Genomic DNA, 18887 nt, shown 5'->3' with positions numbered 1-18887 from the left:
TTTTTATTGCATTGAACTTTATGTAAACGTCTATTTTTGTTTAATCAGTGTTTATAAAACTAGATAAAATACAAAGAATAAGAAGCTGAGAGAGGTCTACAACATGTTTTTTTTTTCTTTTCTGGCAACTTTTGCGTGTTCCTGGCACTAGTCGAAAAAGTACCATTATTACAGGTATTACTTTCATATTCAAGGTATCCCGCAAAAATTATTTAATAACATCAACTTAGATTATAGATCATAAATATCCACCTTTAAAGTATCAATACCTTATTTTCATTTGCTGAAGTAGCGAAGACGGAGACGGCATCTATTCGTATCGTGATTTAATGCGCCAGATGCTGTCACCAAGGAGCCAAATTGATTTTAAACTTTCAAATTTCTGAAGAAAAAAAAACATTCCAAGGTTCATCCGGAGTTAGCTTTGAGCTATATATTTCCTTTTCCAGCTGATCCCCTTCTGTCGTTATTTTTTTTTTTTCTTGTTTTAAAGAACAGAAATCTTCCTGACAAGAGTGGTGATACTTCAGATTTTCTTCTCAATGAAATTTGTAAATCTAATAAGTTTAATAATTCATTATTTTAATCTAATAATAAATCTAATAATTTAATCTAATAATTTTAATCATTATTTAAATCTAATAATTCATTATTTTAATGATAAACTAAAGGTTGTGTAAACCTTTTACTGCAAATAATAGGGAAGTAAATCTGCCCGAATTTTTAAATAATTCCATTCTTATTATAAAAATAATTCGATTTTATTCTTAATAATTTTACAATTAGTGTTGTAAATGTTAAGTTTCACTTTTTATTCTTATCTTTCATAATTTCGGTTACAGCGTCAAGAATGTCTAATAGGAATTTGTTTGTTCTCATACAAGAGATTAACTATTGAGAGAGAACAAAGAGTCAACGCTTGTTAGTTTTCAAGAGCAAAATCTTTCTCTCTGGTCCAAGAAGGATGTGATGATGAAAAATGCATTTTAGTGAATTTGCATTACTGAGTCTAATTGCTCTGATTATGTCTCCCTGAGTAATTTGTCCCTGCTCAGTGTGTGAATGAGTGAAGAGCATAATATTCATTGTTCCTGATCATTTCATAAAATCATCAATGGCTCGACAGCCCAGGGTAGGCCTTGACCTTCTCAAAAAGTTTTTTTTCCAGGCTGACCTTTTTCTTGCTAGCGTTTTCCAGTTTTTAAGACCAAAAGGTCTTTTTCAAGGTCATCTATCCATCTCAAAGTCGGCCTTCCTTTATTCACCGAAGTCAAGCATCACTGGCTGCGGTCAGTGTGTGGGTGTATGACCACTTGGATTAGTCTGCTTAGGGACCAAGGGTGGGCGGTATTGGTCCTCGTTAAACTGTTCTACCGTAAAGTGCTCAACTTCACTTGCAGGTCTTCAGGCTACCGAAGTGGGTATGCCATCCCCTCTGCAGAAAATCAAAAATGTGAAGTCATGTCTTCGGATCATCGTCAGGGATGTTTATCGCACCGTCGCCAATAGCCCATTGTGCAGCTCTAGTGTGAGGTAAATGAACTACAACTACAACTTAAAAGTACCCAAAATAACCTCATCTGTACAAGATATGGTCGTGGTTTCACCATACATCTTAAGAAAAAAAAATCTCAGGAAAAAACATTTTAAAATTCCAAGATTGTTTGTTAATGTAGTTCATCAGTTTCATTTAATTGTTGTAAAAACTTGGAAAACTCTTTGATTTAAAAACAACAATTAATCAAGTAAAAGTACTAGAAGTTCCAGTTAAACTATGAAGGTATGAATATACCTGTATTTGTATATAGTTTTCATAATTTGATAAAATTGTGTTTTATGATGTGTTTTGTTTTAGAATAAAATAATTATGAAATTTTTTTTATTCCTAAGTACTATAGCATACCTGCCAACTTTCACTCTTTCCGAATATGGATTTTCAGAGTGGTTGTAAAACAATGAACGAAAAACAATCTGACTCAAAAATGTATTTAAATTGTGATCCCGTTGAAATTCGCTTGTGCAAGGATTATTATACTTTCATATATTTATTGTAATTATTTATATGTAGTGGTGGTCAAACTCATTTATAATTATCATTATAATTCAAAAAGTTAATTGGAATAACATGAGTATTGCTACCATTTTAAATATGAAAATAAAATCTTCCGGAAAATCCGGAAGAGTTGGCAGGTATGCATTGATTCAAGAATTTAAAAAGTCAAAAAAGTTCGAATAATTTATTCCACAAATTTGTAATTAATCATTAGAATTTTAGAAAATGGAGTTTGATAGGTACGATATGTGCATTAATAAAACTATATCATACATTCTTGAAAATTTTTATAGTATTACTTAAAGCAGTTGAATTTATTTAAAATTTGGCTATTTTTAATTTTTCGATAAGTTACATGTATTTGTCTTTCGAGTGAGACGAAAAAAAGTTGTTTTTTATGCAAACATATTAAAATAGTTTGTTTATTTTTTATGCAAACATATACTCTTTTATTGTAATTTTAGTAAAAGACAATTATTTTTTGTGCTTTTACAATAAGATTCTATTTCTATTTATTTTTTTTCCTATTTTCTACCATTATTTTGTTCCTTACATCTGTTATCCTTCTCTAATAGGATGATGATAAAGGTCACCCTTCATTGCTCTTATAAATAGATTTGTTATAAAACTCTTCGCATTGGTTTAATTGCATCAAAATTTAGGTATGATATCGGACGCAATTTTTGTTTCAACAATGACGTTAAACACTATCTCAAGCTTGTAATTATTTATTTCATCGGCAATGTGCTTATTGCTTTAATTTTGTTGAATATTGAGAGAACTAATATTTTTTTTTATTTTCATCTTGTTTAAAATAATATACATGTGAAATAATGATGATGAAATAATGATGAAATAAGGAAATAATGAAAATTGATAAATTTCTTCGATTGACTAAATGTTTAAAATTTAGGTGAAGAACATTAACATTACGATAAAAAAAATCAAACAGTGTAGAAAACAATCTTAATTAACTTTTTATCTGTAAGGTCCTGTTTATTCTTCGCAAAAACATGCTTTGTAAATGCATAAAATAGTTTTTTTAATAGCTAATTCATCACTACCAGAAACTTTACTCCGGTCTCTACTCAATTTTTTGCATTTTATTTTTTGACAAAACCCTTTTAAAAAGTATTACATATAACTCCTAGTTTTTTAAGAGGAAAACTTATTTACTATGTTCGTAATGCATAATCTCTTATCAGCGAAATACAAGTAATGGAATTGTTTTGTTTAAACAAAATACTAATTAATGATGGTATTCAAATTTCTATCATTGATGCTAAAAGCAGTTTTTAAAAGGTGATGTATACAAAATGTATCTTTTTTCGCCTCATTCTTGTATGCAATTATATGCTTGTGAAGAATTAATTTAGACTAAGAGCAATATTTATTACTCTCTCTCTCTCTCTCTCTCTCTCTCTGTCTTTTTTCTTTTTTTTAAATTTAAATGTTCTGTAAATTTTTTGGCAAAGATTGTCATTTTAGTTAATAAGTTTTTAAACAATTATAGAATTGTTAAAAATTTCAGATGTGCCCAAGTAAAATTATTTTTATAATATCAAATATCTTCAACTGATAATTTTTTTAAATATTAAGTGCCTTCCTGATTTCACCCCCCTGAAAAGATCTCACACTCAAAAATAGCTGGTGCTATTATTTCTGTTTTTTCATTTAAATATATTTTCGTTATTGTTTTAATAACTATTGTAATAAATAGAATTTCTTTAACTGGACTATTATTATTCTACATTCTTTAAACCACTTTCTTCGCAACAAAAAAACATTATCAACAAGCACTTGAAAATGATTGATAGTATAAAATTTTATCAGAAAACTCTGTGTATAACGAAAAGAAATAAATTATCAAAAGTTAAGATATTTGAGCATCATTCAACTGAACACAAAATATACTCAGGGAATAAGAGCAAGGAAAATGGATGGTAGCAGAATTCGGTAATATAATTTTATTTAATATTTCTGTATTGCTTAGTAAATAATACATTGGAATGACATTATAAGATGATTGTTCTATGTTTTATTGTTTTACAACAATTCAGAAAATTAAGGAAAATTATATCAACGAAATATTCGACTACCATCCAAATCTTCTTGTTTAATCCAAAACTAAAAAACGAAGCAAGATAATAACGGAAAATGTAAAATCTATTATGATATAATATAAGAACCAATGCAAAATAATATTGCGGTGAACACTAGACAATATTAGTTTGCGTAGAATCTAATGTTATATAATGCAGAGAAAACAGCGACCTTTCGTATCTTCCTAATGTTGTGCAAGATAACGTTAGATTTTCTTGTTTTTTGATGTTATCTAATACGAGGTGTGACTTGGGTAGATTAGTTTGTATAGAATTTAACGCAATGTAATGCAGTGAAAACTTTTCTAATATTAAGTTATGCAAAATAACGTTAGATTTTTCTGATGTTATCTAATATTATGTGCTACTTGGGTAGTGATCTTTCTTCACGCAAACTCAGTGCAGACCTAATTTCAAATATTTTTTTTTACCACACTCACAAAATTAATGATTTATGGAAGGAATCATTTACGATCGTAAAACATTAATAAATTGTGTTACATTCTAATACTTATTTGGTTATTTTCATGAAAGTCGCAATCGGGGGACTTGAGGGTCCAAACCCCCTCGATATTTGGGGAATCAGAGCCCACCCTTTATGAGAGAAAAAAATTTCTGATTTATTTTCCGGAAAAAAATGTTTATATGTTTAAAAAAGGAAAATTCACCTCAAAAGTAAAACGATCTGCATTAAAAAATAACAAAATAAGCGTTTACACAGATATTATAACTAGTACTGTTGCCTTTCTTTCAAATGAAAAATAAAACGCTTTCGTCACTAAAGAATATTGAACGCAAAGAATCCTTTAAAGCTGAAAACACACAAGTTCTTCAATGAAATTGATACCACACAAGAAGAAATTGAAAGAAAGGCTTTCTGCATTCTTATTCTTCATAAATCTATCACTCCTTATTTTCCAATCTGCTGACTAAACACTGAGTAAACTGCGGGAAGAATCTGAGAGAAAAATTTTAAATATCCCACTCTATTGATTTAAGTAAATATCACTATAGATTCTTATAACTAATAATTCTCCAACAAATTCTTTTCAATAAAAGTAAACCATATAGCCATGTTATTAAATGTAAATTAAGAAACCTGTATGGCAAAAGTTTTATGAAAATTGGAAGGAGCAGAGGACTACTATTTAATTTTTCGTGGAGATATTTTCATCTGCTAATTAACTTGCTTACTACCATTTGTCATTTTTTCGCCAACTAACTTTCAACTGCCTTTCAACTTTTCGTCACGACTGCTAGTCAATTCTTCAAGCCCTTTTTCTGTTGATTTAAAGAGCGACTATTCCAGTTCACAGTGTTCTGTAATGACCATCTTTAATTATATATTTTAATACAAAAATAATACTCATTAGGGATCGCATATTAATATTTCAAATCAGAAAAACCCACACAGATTAAGAAATTTTGACAAATAACTATTTCAGAAAACTGAGCAAAAAACATTAAAAACAGTTTGATTAAATTTATACGTGTTTCAAATTATTACCTTATTCCTTTTTCTTCTGGTAATCTAACAGGTTTTATTACTTTTAGCTCTGCTTCCTTAGTAGTAATTCATTATATTCCAATATAATTTTTTTTCACATAAGTACTAATTCGTGGCCACCAATGTGTACATTTTTTGCTTTATTTTTGACAAGGATTAAAAAAACATAAGGGCGGTTATTATGGAACACCCTGCATTAGCCAATTTTTTTTCCTTATGAAATCATCCAGTCAATGTGTTTGTTTTCATTTATTTCGTCAGTAATTTTTGTAGTTAAATACACTTTATTTATTATTTGGTTGTTACCTTTTTATTTATGTTTTTATTTTTACTCATTTTTGTAATGTATTTCATTAAATTATTCAATGTTGCATTTAAAATTAAGAAAAACAAAAGAATTCTAATGATTAGAAACAAATTGATCAATGTTTGACATATAACTAATATGATACTTACTAATATGGTGCTAATATGATGATACTTAAAATACTTTTAAACAGGAAGTATCATTTTTTTCCTAAGGGAAACAAACAAAAATTCCGGAACTTCTCCAAAATATTCAATACCAATAAATAACGAAATCAATCTATGAGTGATTGATATTAAGAATAAAATACGCTCCGCACCGATATCAATATAGCTACTCTCACATCGCCATCCTTCCATAACTCTTCATTCTCAACGATCGGTGAGATGGAATTTTAATTAAGTGAAACTCGTAATTAGAATTCCATGTCACCGATTAGAAACAAATTGATCAATGTTTGACATATATCTAATATGATAAAATACTTTTTAATATAAAGTACCAAATTCTTTTCCTTTGGGAAACAAACAAAAATTCCGAAACTTTTCCAAAATATTCTATACCTATCCAAATATCTATATCTATTCCAAATATCTACTCCAAGATATCTATAGCTATATAATAAAGAAATCAATCTATGAGTGATTAATATTAAGAATAAAATACATTCCGTACCGATATCAATATAGATACTCTCACTTCTCCCTCCTTCCATAACTCTTCACTCTCAACTATCGGTGACATGGAATGACACTGAAAATTAAAGGGGAAAAGCATCTTTTTTAAAATATAAATGTTAGGTGTATAGTTTGTCTACCGTAAGAACTCCCCCCGTCGTCTTAAGCCGTCTGCTGTTATGGAAGCGAGAAATCGCATTTCAGGAAAGGTAGCTTCTCTTCACTCTAGGGCTAACACAATGGACCGAAAAAAAAGATTCCCTCCCTCTCGCTGACCCGAGACAAAACCTGTCCTAAACAATGACTTCAATAGTTATACCTCGTTACCATAGTCACCACCACGAGTCCAGTCGAATAGCTAGGGGAGTTCTTACTTTAGACGAACTATATGGACGGTTGACTGAATATAAGCAATAACAAGATTCCTAAAACCGGAAGAAAACTTCCGGTGTATCCCTCCGCTTATATTATGCTTACGAGGCGATATGTGAACAGGCTTAATATTCTAGGAAATTTTACTAATGTGAATTATGTTTGAATTTGCGCGTATCTTTACCATTCATAAGAATTTCCTATAATTTATAAATTCAAAAAATTAATATCTCAACAAAATTAAAGTGAAAGGTTTGTCATGTTTTGAGTGTTATCCTGGAAGTCTTACGGTGAACTTTAACCAGTAGCACCATCTGTGCATACCTTTACACTGTCAACCATCCATAAGGAAAAAAAAAATTTTTTTCAATACATTTTTGTCACTGTGATCAAATGTTTACCAAATAAATTTTTCGTATAACTGAAAGATATTAAGGTCTCGTGGAAGCAGGATAGCGAAGCAACAAGCATTCAACGCAAGCCCTTCAATTCCAAGCTGCCTATCTTCGGAAAAAAGGGTTACTTTCTTTTACAGGTTTTGAAATGTAGGGAAATGCATCATATTAAAGTCGCTGATGAGTTTTTTAAGCTAAAGTGCCATATGTGCATACTTTCCCGGCACTAAAATTTTTTAATTTAATTGCCATTGCCCGTTATTCCTTACATTCTCGTTTTTAAGGATAAAGTTCATTGCCCTGTATTTCTTACTCTAAAATATTTCTAAGAGTTAGATCCATTTCCTGGTAATCCTTGCACTCATGTTATTTTAAGTATAAGAGGGTCATTACTTTTGTATAACCCTCTTGTTATGGACTAGAGGTGACAATGAAATTTGGTAAAATTTATTGTCAAAAAAAAAAATTACCCTGACTACTGGAGAAAAATAAATTAATATTACAATGCGTTATAAAAACTGTACCTTAATACCTATCCGAATTTGGTGTTGAAAAACTCTAAAAATTGTCCTTCTTCAAGTCAAAACTGAATCGAACGTTCCTACATACTTAAAAGGGTGTAGTTAAATTTAGACTCCAATAAATGAGAAAACTTAACCCAGAACAGATGCATATACTCCATTCATGAATTATTTTCGCCAATTTTGGCTTACGTTTGAAAGACGACAACGAATATCACTACAATTTGAGCACGAGAAAGTGGAATTTCGTTTTCACCTTGCATGTTGCTGAACATTTCGCCAAAAACAGAAGAAAACTGTTATTTAAGGCATATATGTTTTTAGTTGCTTAATTAACATAATTATATTCTCATAAAAAAGTTTACATAAGTCTGTCAATTGCATTCAATATATACAGAGAAAGAGAGAAATTAAATATTTTATAGTATTTAATTTTTCTCCACTGCGATCTTGCTAAGCCTAGTTCGAATTCATACTAATATATTTTCTCTAGCTACGTATATTAACACGCTGATTTTACTTTAAGACATATTATATATATATGAATTAATAATTCTTGCTTTACATAAAAATAACTGTACTTATGTGTACTATATCTTAATTTAGTTATGAATTTTAGTGTAACTGAATAAAAAATTGTATTTTACACTAAGTAGTGTAATAAAAACATTGTTGGTGTTTCACTACACCAGGAACCATCCTCGGTTCTTGGTGACAACTACTTTGCACATAAATGGCGTACAAAAACGCCATACATAATACTTGGATCTAGGTCCAAGTATTATGTATGGCGCTTTTGTGCCTCATTTAAGTGACAAGTAGTTGTCACCAGTTTTTATGTTGAAATACTCTGGAATTTTTTTGCAATGAATAAAATTAATGCGAAGTGAGACAAACACTCGGAATGCTTTTAAATCTTATAAAAATTATTTTGTTATAGAAAGGTAATATTTTTATTTTGATTTCTACATGCATCTTTTAACTGTCTCCACCTACAAGAGATATGGAATAGTCCACTCTTACAAGGGAGACATCTTGGAATTGAAGGACCAGTGCCGCACGTTTGTTATTTTGTAATATTGCCTCCTGGGTCCTAAAGATTCAGCTTTACAGCAAAAAATTTAAATTTAAAATTTTTTCATAGCATAAATATAAAACAAATTTTGGTTTCAAGGTAAAAAATTTTGGAATTTTAAATGATTTAGTTTGAATGTTGCTTACTAAGTAGTGTAAGTATTAGTAAGTTGTTACACTAGTAAGCTGTTACGCTATAGTAAGTTGTTACACTAAGTAGAGTAACGAGAGCATTCTTGGTGTTTCGCTGCACCAGAAACCATCCTCGGTTTCTGGTATAGTGAAATACCTAGATTCAAGTGTTATGTATAGCAGTTTTGTACGTCATTTCAGGGCAAGGTAGTTGCCACTAGTTTTGGTGTTGAAATACACTGAAATTTTCCAATGAATAAAATTAATGCGAAGTGAGACAAACACTGAGAATGCTTTTAAATCTTATAAAAATATTTTGTTATAAAAAAGTAAAGTATATTAGTTTGCGATTTCCATATGCATCTTTTAACTGTCTTCACCAACAAAAGATGTGGACTAGTCCACTCCTACAAGGGAGACATCTTGGAATTGAAGGACCAGCGCTGTGAACGCTTGTTATTTTGTAATATCCTGGATCCTATAAAGTTTAAGCTTTTCAGCAAAATATTTAAATTTCAAATTTTTTTATAGCATAAATATAAAACAAATTTTAGTTTCAAGGTATAAAAAAGAGTTGAATTCAGAATGATTTTGCTTTATCGTTGGTTACTCTTCCATAATCCTCATCCATTCAAAACTTAATCTGAATCTGAATCTAAGATAAGCTAATGAATCCCTTAATGAATGGGTTAAAATGTCTACTGGTACGGTACAAAATAATCTGAACATTTCTGTACTAAATCTATGTAAACAATTTTTTTTTAGCAGCAATGTTTTGGGGAGATTTCACTTGGCAAAACTATTTGCACAATTTGAAAAATCATGCTTGCAGTTTTCAAAAACGCGTCATTTTTACCTATAAAAATTCGGAATTACCAAAATGTGGAGAGGAAATTAGTAACTTATTTTCAGCTTTAGTACCAGCAGTTTTGAAATCATTCTATAGGATTGTGGTATTTACATAAGAATTCTCTTACTATTATAGTGATATTAAAAAAAGAAGCTTTTAACAGCCTGCATTCATTTTGGTAGATGCAACTTTCATTTTAGTAAAAATGACACCATTTCTACAAACTTCAAACATGATCTTTTAAATTGTGCCAACAGTTTCGCCACGTAAAATCTTCCGAAAGATCTGCTGCTAAAAGAAAGCCTGCTTACGTATAGAAGTGTTCACGTTATTTTGTCTTGTACCTTTAGATATGTGAATTTGCTATTGTAAGATATTTCTAATAAAATGTTTTTTTGTACCATGTGATACACACATTCTAGGTGTATTGAAACACCCATAATTTTTGTTATGCATTACTTGTTGTAAAGCAGTCGCCACCATGTTTGTTTAGTAGCACTGAAATTTATAATTACAGTAAGATATGATACACATAATAGTCAGAACTGTTATTTTTATGATACAAAATAAAGGAAGAGTCTAAAATTTAGGATATATCTATACAATATTTCTTAATAAAATTAGTTCGTTATTCAAATATACAAACAGCACAGACAGAATGTTATTATGAATTCGAACAAAACCGGAGTAAATAGAAGTAAAATATTAAAAAATTATTTTATACAATTGGTAGATTTATGAAACTCTTCTGTGACTAAAACTATAAACATACATATATACATTTATAAATATTTATATGAATAGATTGACAAATCAATCCGACAGGAAGATTTATATTACTTGTCAAATAATGAACCACAATCAATGTTTTTATCAATCAGTAAAGAGGATTAAAGCTTACCTGGTATTAAAAAGGCTATGACGAGTTTATCTATTAAATCCATCCAAAAAAAGACTTCATATAAACAAACCGCCATCTTCTCATTATTTTGAAAAAGCGCAATTATTCTTCTTTAAACTTCGAATAACGGTCCAAAATCATTCGTTATAAGTTTGAAATATCCCCTATCATTATTTCATACCCAAAATTTCTTTAACTGGTTGAAATATACACTAATAATTCGCCAAATTTATGGAAATCTAAAAAACTTAACAATCTTTAATAACGAGCATTATAAACTAATGGTGTTATATAACTGCACTTTTTGAAGTGAATAAGAACACTCGATTCTGTATTGACTTGAAATAAAGTAATCTTTCACTCAATTTTTGAAGTTTTTTAACATCAAATTAGGTAAGTATTACACTACAGATTCCACAGTGTAGATTTCAAAAGCTCTAAATGTTACATTTCATTATAATTTTTTATTTCTATTGCTTTAAATTTTAAACGTAAAGTTTTTTACTTGTAAACTGAAATTTATTTGTTGCTTATGCTTTTAAAGAAATTGACTTTTTTTAATTCATAAATATGAATTATGCAAAAAATAATTATTCCAAAAAATCCCAATATTTTTCAAATTGAATTTAAAAAAAATTGTTTAATAAATAAGCATTGTAACAGCTTTTTATGAACTTAATATTTTGGGTTTTGAAAAAAATCATAATACGCGCTTTTCGGTATAAGTGATAAAGTTCGATAACGGAGAATACAACAGCAAACAAAAGTTTTTGATATAAAGTTGAAGAAACAAAATGAATAATGCACATTTTAAAAGAAAAAGTGTAAAACGCATCTCATGTTACAAAAGAAATTGTAGAATTCAAGGAAGAGATTTAGTTTGCTTTAGGTTTCATATTGATTACTTTAGAACAATTTTTTGCCTTGAATTGAAATTCGTCAGAACTTGTCTACACTGTGAAAATTGTGGTGTAATGTCTCTACGAATTTGGTGTTGTACTCAATATATCGTGTAAAGGGGAACATCATAACAATCGTTCATATACAATTTAACGGGTGTACTTTAAATCTTAACTCTTAAAATTAAATAAACTTACGCCTTACTCACACGTTTTTACACCATACGAGAATTATTTTCAATTCCGAAAACACCAATGTTGGAGCACTTTGAATCTCGTCAGAATTGTTTACAATCCAGAATGAGCAGGCGGGAGTTTGTTGTCTTCTAAGCTGATATTCATCAACTGAAACAAAAATTCGCCTTAAAAATATACATGTATGATTTTAATTGTGTTATAAGGATAACTATATTATAATTTTTAAATCTCTGAGAACTGAATTAATTTATTTTATACTGTTTAATTTCTGTCAACTCCCGTTCTTTTAAGCCTATTTCGAATTCATCTTAATATTCTCTTTGTGCTAGGCTTTTGGTTGATTTACGAAATATTTTTAAAAACTAGTGTAGAAATGCATTCTAAATTTATTATTCTTACTCGATATTGTATTGCAAAAAGAACTTTACTGACTCTTATGTGTATATTATATTACTGTTATTAAGTATTTTAGTGCTACTCAATAACAAAACTGGTGGTTGCTTCTTAAAGCCAAAAAGTGTAAATAAAAAAAATGTGTAATGAAACACTAGATCGAAGAGTTATGTATGGCGTTTCATTTCACATCTCTGATGTAAAGAAGTTGAAGCTATTTTTTGGCGTTGAAGTACACTAAACTTTTTACCGTGCACGATTTATGTCGGATTGCATCCTGAAGTATATTTCTTCCCCTTTAAGCTCATGCTTATTAGGTCATCAATTATGAAATTTGAATAAAAATGCAAAGTTCTTTATCAATAATTAATACCCAATTAATACTACACTGTAAAATATTTTAGTGCATCTCAACGCCATAACTAGTGGTAACTACTTTACACTAAAATGGTGTTCAACTAAGTGTTCTACTACACCAAGAACCAAGGATAGTTCTTGGCGTAGTGAAGCACCAAGAATGTTCTTTAACAGTCCATGGCAAAATTATTAGACGCACTATAAGATTCTATGAAAAATCCTAATTATCTGGTGATACTATACAGCTTTATTGTTTTTATGCTACTGAAACCGGTTTGCACTTGTCTACGTTAGTGTATGAATTGGTTAAATTAGAAGATATATAATATATATTTGACAATGGGTAAATTTCATTTTATTTTATGACCGCCATTGAACAGTCGACCCAATTTTGGGGTTTACGACTACTAATGTTCAACGCCGTAGCCTTGTAATTTTGAACCAATCCAGAAGACAAGGAAACTCCTGGATCGGTACCCCCAGAGGTATTGATTTGTTATGGGAACATGGAGGACTTTGAGACTCGACAGATTTAACGTGCATCAGTCACCATTTACTACACGGGGAGTCTTCGACCGGCGGGGACCGAACCCACGAACTCTTGCACATGGGCCCGGCACTCACTGACCAGGCTATCCCGGCCTAGTAGCGACAATTTAATTTTACATAGATAAACTAGCAGCGTTACATTACAGACTCAAAGGATGGACATCGACAATAACAGTACAATATAAAATAGCTAGTCACGTCACAGGTATTTTTTTTATTTATTTATTTATTTATTTTTATTTATTTTTTTATTTATTTTCTATTTATTTATTATTTTTTTTTACATTTAACATAAATGGCCATCACGGGTAGCTGAAAAGCTCCGGACTCACTGTCTGTCCCCGGGGACTGGGAGCAGGGTCAGTGGTGTGGCGTGCGTGGTGATCAGTCACGTTGGCTGCTATTGTGAGCCAGTCCGTGGTTGATTGTGTGATACGTATGTTTTGTTTATGTTGTGTTGTGTGTTTTACCTATTTTTATTATGAGTAGTAGTAGTTAAGGCAGTGTTTTGGTGGATCATGATATAGATAAGTGTATTATTGTGTGTGCGTTTATAGACAGTTAGGCCATCTCTTGTTTGTGTAGATCGAGCTTGTAGGTTGTTTTTTTATTATTATTCTTCTTCTTCAGGAGCGCAACAGCCCTTTGCAGGCCTTGGCTGCCTCAACAGCACGCCTCCTTTCTCCAGCTCCCTCTGTCCATGGCAACTCCCCTCCAGTTCCTAAGTTTCAGGACTTTGAGGTCGTTTTCAGTGTCTTTGAGCCATCGAGTAGGTGGTCTACCTCTAGAGCGGGACCCCTGAGGGTTCTTGAAGGTGGCAATTTTTACAGGGCTATCTTCAGAGCCTCTCCATATATGTCCGAGCCATCTTAGTCGGTTGCTTCGGATTATCTGCATAATTTGAGGATGTTTATAGAGCCCATAAAGTTCAAAGTTGTACCGTGTTCGCCAACATTCCCCCTCTGGTATGGCACCAAAGATAGTTCTAAGTATCTTTCTTTCAAACGTTTCTATCGGGCGTTGTACGTCAAGGTTTAAAGTCCAGGTTTCGTTTCCGTATAGCAAGACAGGCAGAATGAGTGTCTTATATAATTTTAGTTTTGTTTTTTGGCTAATAAAATTCGATCTTAGTTGACTTTTTAGTCCAAAAAAACATCTGTTGGCCATATTGATTCTATTGTCAATTTCAGGTTTCAGTTTGTTTTGGTCATTGATTTTTTTATTATTATTATTATTATTATTATTATTGTTAGCCTCACGGACAACAGCTTGTGTTGACTGACTGCCTGCCAAGTGTTTGCTGGTCAGGGATGGGGCCAGAGTATGTTTTTATGCTGCAGCAATGGTTTGCTTGGAGTCCTGACACCTCGTGATTGTATTTGCTGCCAGTATTTTTACAAAGTTATTATTAGGTTTATGACATATTGTCTGTGATGTTCCTGGTTATGGCTAGAATATTTATTAGTTTTTGCATAATATGCTTGTTTTTGAAACTGTCTGCAAATATCGTTCTGCCTTGTTCATTGGGTTTTTTGAGGTGGTACGATTCAGTTAGTGGGCAGTCATGTAGGTAGTGACTTGGGGTACCTGTGTCATCGCATGGGCGTGTGTCTGTGTTTATTCGCTGCATCCTGTGTAAGAATGAGGGGAAGAAGCCATGCCCAGTAAGGAATTGTATTGCTGCTGGATGGCCTATGAGTCGGTCTGTGTCTACTTTAGGATAGTATGATTTTGTTGTATAGCCTTTTTCATTTTCGTCCCAGTATGCTTGCCAAAGCTTTTGTGTGATCTTTTTAAGTAATGGGTAAATTAGATGATATATCATATAAATATGGAATATTTATTATAACAAGCATTTTATTAGTATATTATAATAATTAGATCAAATTATTAGACGCGCTGTAGTTTTTTAATAATTACATGATTTGCACGAATTTATATGCAATGCTTTTATATTTAAACATACATGAAATGGGCTTTTATTCGGGGGATTTTTTTTATATACTTATATACCTCCTATTTGTATTTATTTTTAGCATATTGCATTACAATGTTAACCAATTAATACAGGAGCGTTAACAAATGCAGACCAGTTTCATCCAAGTAAAAACGTTACAGCTGTATAGTACCCCCTGATAATTATAATTTTACGCAGAATCTTATAGTGCGTTTAATAATATGGCCAGGGACTGTACACTGTTTGTTGCAAAGTAGTCGCCACCATGTTTGTCATTCAGTAACAATAAAATGTATTATTACTGTTGGATATGATGCACATTAAAGTCAATAAAAATATTTTTACGATACAATATAAAGTAAGAATCATTAACCTAGGTTGCATACATACAATATTTCTTTATAATAAATTATACGTTACGGGCGTGACGGATGGATGTAGCAGAAGTCGAATTCTTGGCCATAGATGGCGCCATTGGAAGCAAGAACAATTGCACCCCTGTGCCTTAAACAGGCATACGCCAACAACAACATACGTTAATCAAACATACACACAGCACAGAGAGAATATTAATGTGAATTCAAAGTATGCTTTGCAAAATCGAAGCGAATAGATGTTAAATATTATAAAATAACTTAATGCAACTGAGAGATTTGTGTAAATCTTAACTTTTTGTTATCTATAACATAAATATCTTTATTTTGCTAGTGGAAATTGTAAAACTGCTACTATAGTAACTACTACTAGATAACTAACTTGACTTGACTAACTTGACTTTAATGTAACTACTACTAGATACTAACATGCTCGTATTTTATAACTGTTTATATCAATAGCTTGACAAATCAATCCGACAAAAAGATCGTAATTACTTGTCAAATGATTGACCACTATCAATTTTTTTTCAATTAGGAAAGAGGATTGATATTTACCTTGTTTTAAAAAGGCTATGACGAGTTTGTCAATTGAATCCAGACAAAAGAAGGCTATATGTAAACATGTAAACAAACCAACATCTTCTCAATATTTTTATCTCTCTATATATTAGGACAAATTTGAACTAGGCTTGACAGAGCAGAAGCGAATAGAAATTATACAGTATTTAATACATTTTACATAGACTTGAAAATTAAAATATCCTTCTTACACGACTTAGAGCATACATGCTCATCAGCAGATAAAAAAGCAATATTGAGAAGAGCCGCAGACACTCGCCAACTAAACGATTACAGATGAAATTAAAACACACCAACATTGGAATTTTCGGAAGGAAAATATTTAACCTATGGTGCAAAGGCAAGTAATCTTGGTGTAACTGTTTTGCATTTCCGATATCATACACCCTTCTTTCACAAAACTCTTAGGATTGCTCAACATCGGATTCGGAGAGATATTATACCACAATTTTTACAGAGTGGACAGAGCTCAAAATGTGTGCTTAAGAAAGTGGACACAACTCGAAAAACGTGTTTTAGAAAATTGACACAGCAGAAAATGCGCATTTTTTCTTCAATGCTCAACCCAAATTTAAAAACTAAACAAGGAATTTCGTATTTACTTTTCATTCCTTTTAATTTTGAAATATTAAGAATAATCCTTACAGGGCAAATTCTCCTGAGGTCGGAGTGGATGGGTAATATCATAGATGTAACTTTTCGGACATCTTTTCGTAATCAAAACACTAAACGATTAAGTGATTTTGAAAAATTTAAGTTCGAACAACGTCAATTTATTACCACTATTCTAAACTTAAAAAATCTGGGACAACCTCGTGAAAGGAACTGTAGACTTTTAATGTCTTTTCAAAAAAGACTTATTTTTCAAAAAAATATATACTAATTGATTTTGACAAACGGACAACATCACATAACGAATTTGTTTGAATTCAATAATCTATTCTTTAAAGAAAGAAAAAAATGTTATAAGAGAAGTTTGAAAAACAGACTTGTGCAATGTCCATTTTCATAATCACGCATTTCGAGCTGCGTCCATTTTCTTAAACACGCATTTCGAGCTGTGTCCATTTCCTTAAACACTCATTTCGAGCTGTGTCCAGGATAAAACGCTCAGTTACGATATATTGATTTTAAAAGGAACTTATTAACATCGAAAAAATTAACATTTTAAAAATTCCCTATATTGAAAACAAATATTTGACTATAAATTTTTTCTTTACAACAATTAGTACAACTTTTGGTTGGATACAAACACCTTCCCTTTTTAAATGCTGTATAATACTGCTGCATGGAATCAAATGCTAAATTCATTTTCTTTAATAGATGTGTTTATTTGCTTAAATATAGCGATGCGCATTTTCTTAGATGTGCATTTTGAACTATATAAATTTTTCAAACACACTTTTCAAGCTATATCCATTTTCTTCATTACGCATTTTGAGCTGCGTCTACTTTTTTAAACACACATATCCACTTTTTCAAACGTACGATTTGAGCAATATTCATTTTTAACGGACATTTTAAGATTTTTCTATTTTCTTAAAAAGTCATTTTAACTATATTAATTTTTTTAAAACCTAACTATGTAAATTTACTTACTCCATTTTTTTTTCAATCGAGCATTCCAAGCTAAGTCAATTTTCGGAACGCGGATTTTGAGTTATGTCAAAATAAGAAGTTACTAACGTGCAGTTAGAAACTATGCCTCATTGTTCAATTATTTTTATAAAAATTATTATTATATTACAATAATTACCTCAGATACAACTATTAACAACCTTGCCCACAACTGAATTGGTACAGAAATGCTCTTTGAATAATTTTTTTACAGAAGTACAACCGAAATAATTTTTACATAAAATAACATTATCTTTTAAGCTCATATCTTATAATTTAAATTTATTTTATAAATTTTATTATAACATAGTATTTTTTTACCTCCTTTTAAGCTGCTGATACTCTTCGTACAAAAGTATACTTTGGATAATTTCGCACTCAACTTTCGCATTCGGTAACTTTTATCTTTTAAGCACACAGTCTATGTAAGAAATTTACATTCACTGAAGGTTGAACGTGTAAAAAGAATTACTTATATTAATAAGCTGAACTTGTATAAGTAAAAAATATTTTCTACAGTCAGGATCGGATAGAGGGGGACCCTCACGAGGGACCCTTAATTCAAGTAAATAAACTATTTTTTTTTTTTTTTTTTTTTTTTTTTTTGAATGTGAGTAATTTTAGTTTTCATTTTAATGCATCCCTGGCACATCAATTCACAAATTTTAGCTACCTTATGTTTCAAGAGTTCTTTTTTTTCCATATGAAATCACCATGAAGCAATTAAAATTTTCTGTTTACAATATTATGCAACAAGTTTTACAAAAATTTTGTTTTTTCAGGTGTATTTTAGCTTTTATCACTGACATATGATTCCAACATCCGGTTATGATAGTATTTAAATAATATCGCCACTGCCTTAAAAATGTTTTTTTCTGATTATATTTGCGTATTTTTTTATTTCTTTTATATACATATTTTTAATTTCTGTTTTTATAAAATTCACCAATTTTATCTTTTTATTTTATTTTTCTTGAATAGTTAAAGGTATATTCTTTTTTTTTAATTCTTGTTATATTCTTTCAAATGTTATCATTTAAAAGTAAAACTGTGCAAACATTTTATGTGAA

The 18887-nt window shown here is 30.5% G+C and overlaps 1 long non-coding RNA gene across 1 annotated transcript; it reads right to left on the bottom strand.

Moving 5' to 3' along the window:
* Positions 1 to 6592: 6592 nt before the first annotated feature.
* Positions 6593 to 18206, bottom strand: LOC139427212 (uncharacterized). The gene is made up of 3 exons (XR_011638348.2): positions 18139 to 18206; positions 12000 to 12135; positions 6593 to 6722 (listed from the first exon to the last, which is right to left on the bottom strand). It is a non-coding gene; the product is annotated as an uncharacterized LOC139427212 (long non-coding RNA).
* Positions 18207 to 18887: the final 681 nt, after the last annotated feature.

Source organism: Parasteatoda tepidariorum, chromosome 12 (genome assembly GCF_982258835.1).
Source record: "Parasteatoda tepidariorum strain Cologne lab strain chromosome 12, Ptep-v5.0, whole genome shotgun sequence".
In the NCBI taxonomy this organism is placed as follows: Eukaryota; Metazoa; Arthropoda; class Arachnida; order Araneae; family Theridiidae; genus Parasteatoda; species Parasteatoda tepidariorum.
This window is presented reverse-complemented; position numbering and strand designations above follow the sequence as displayed.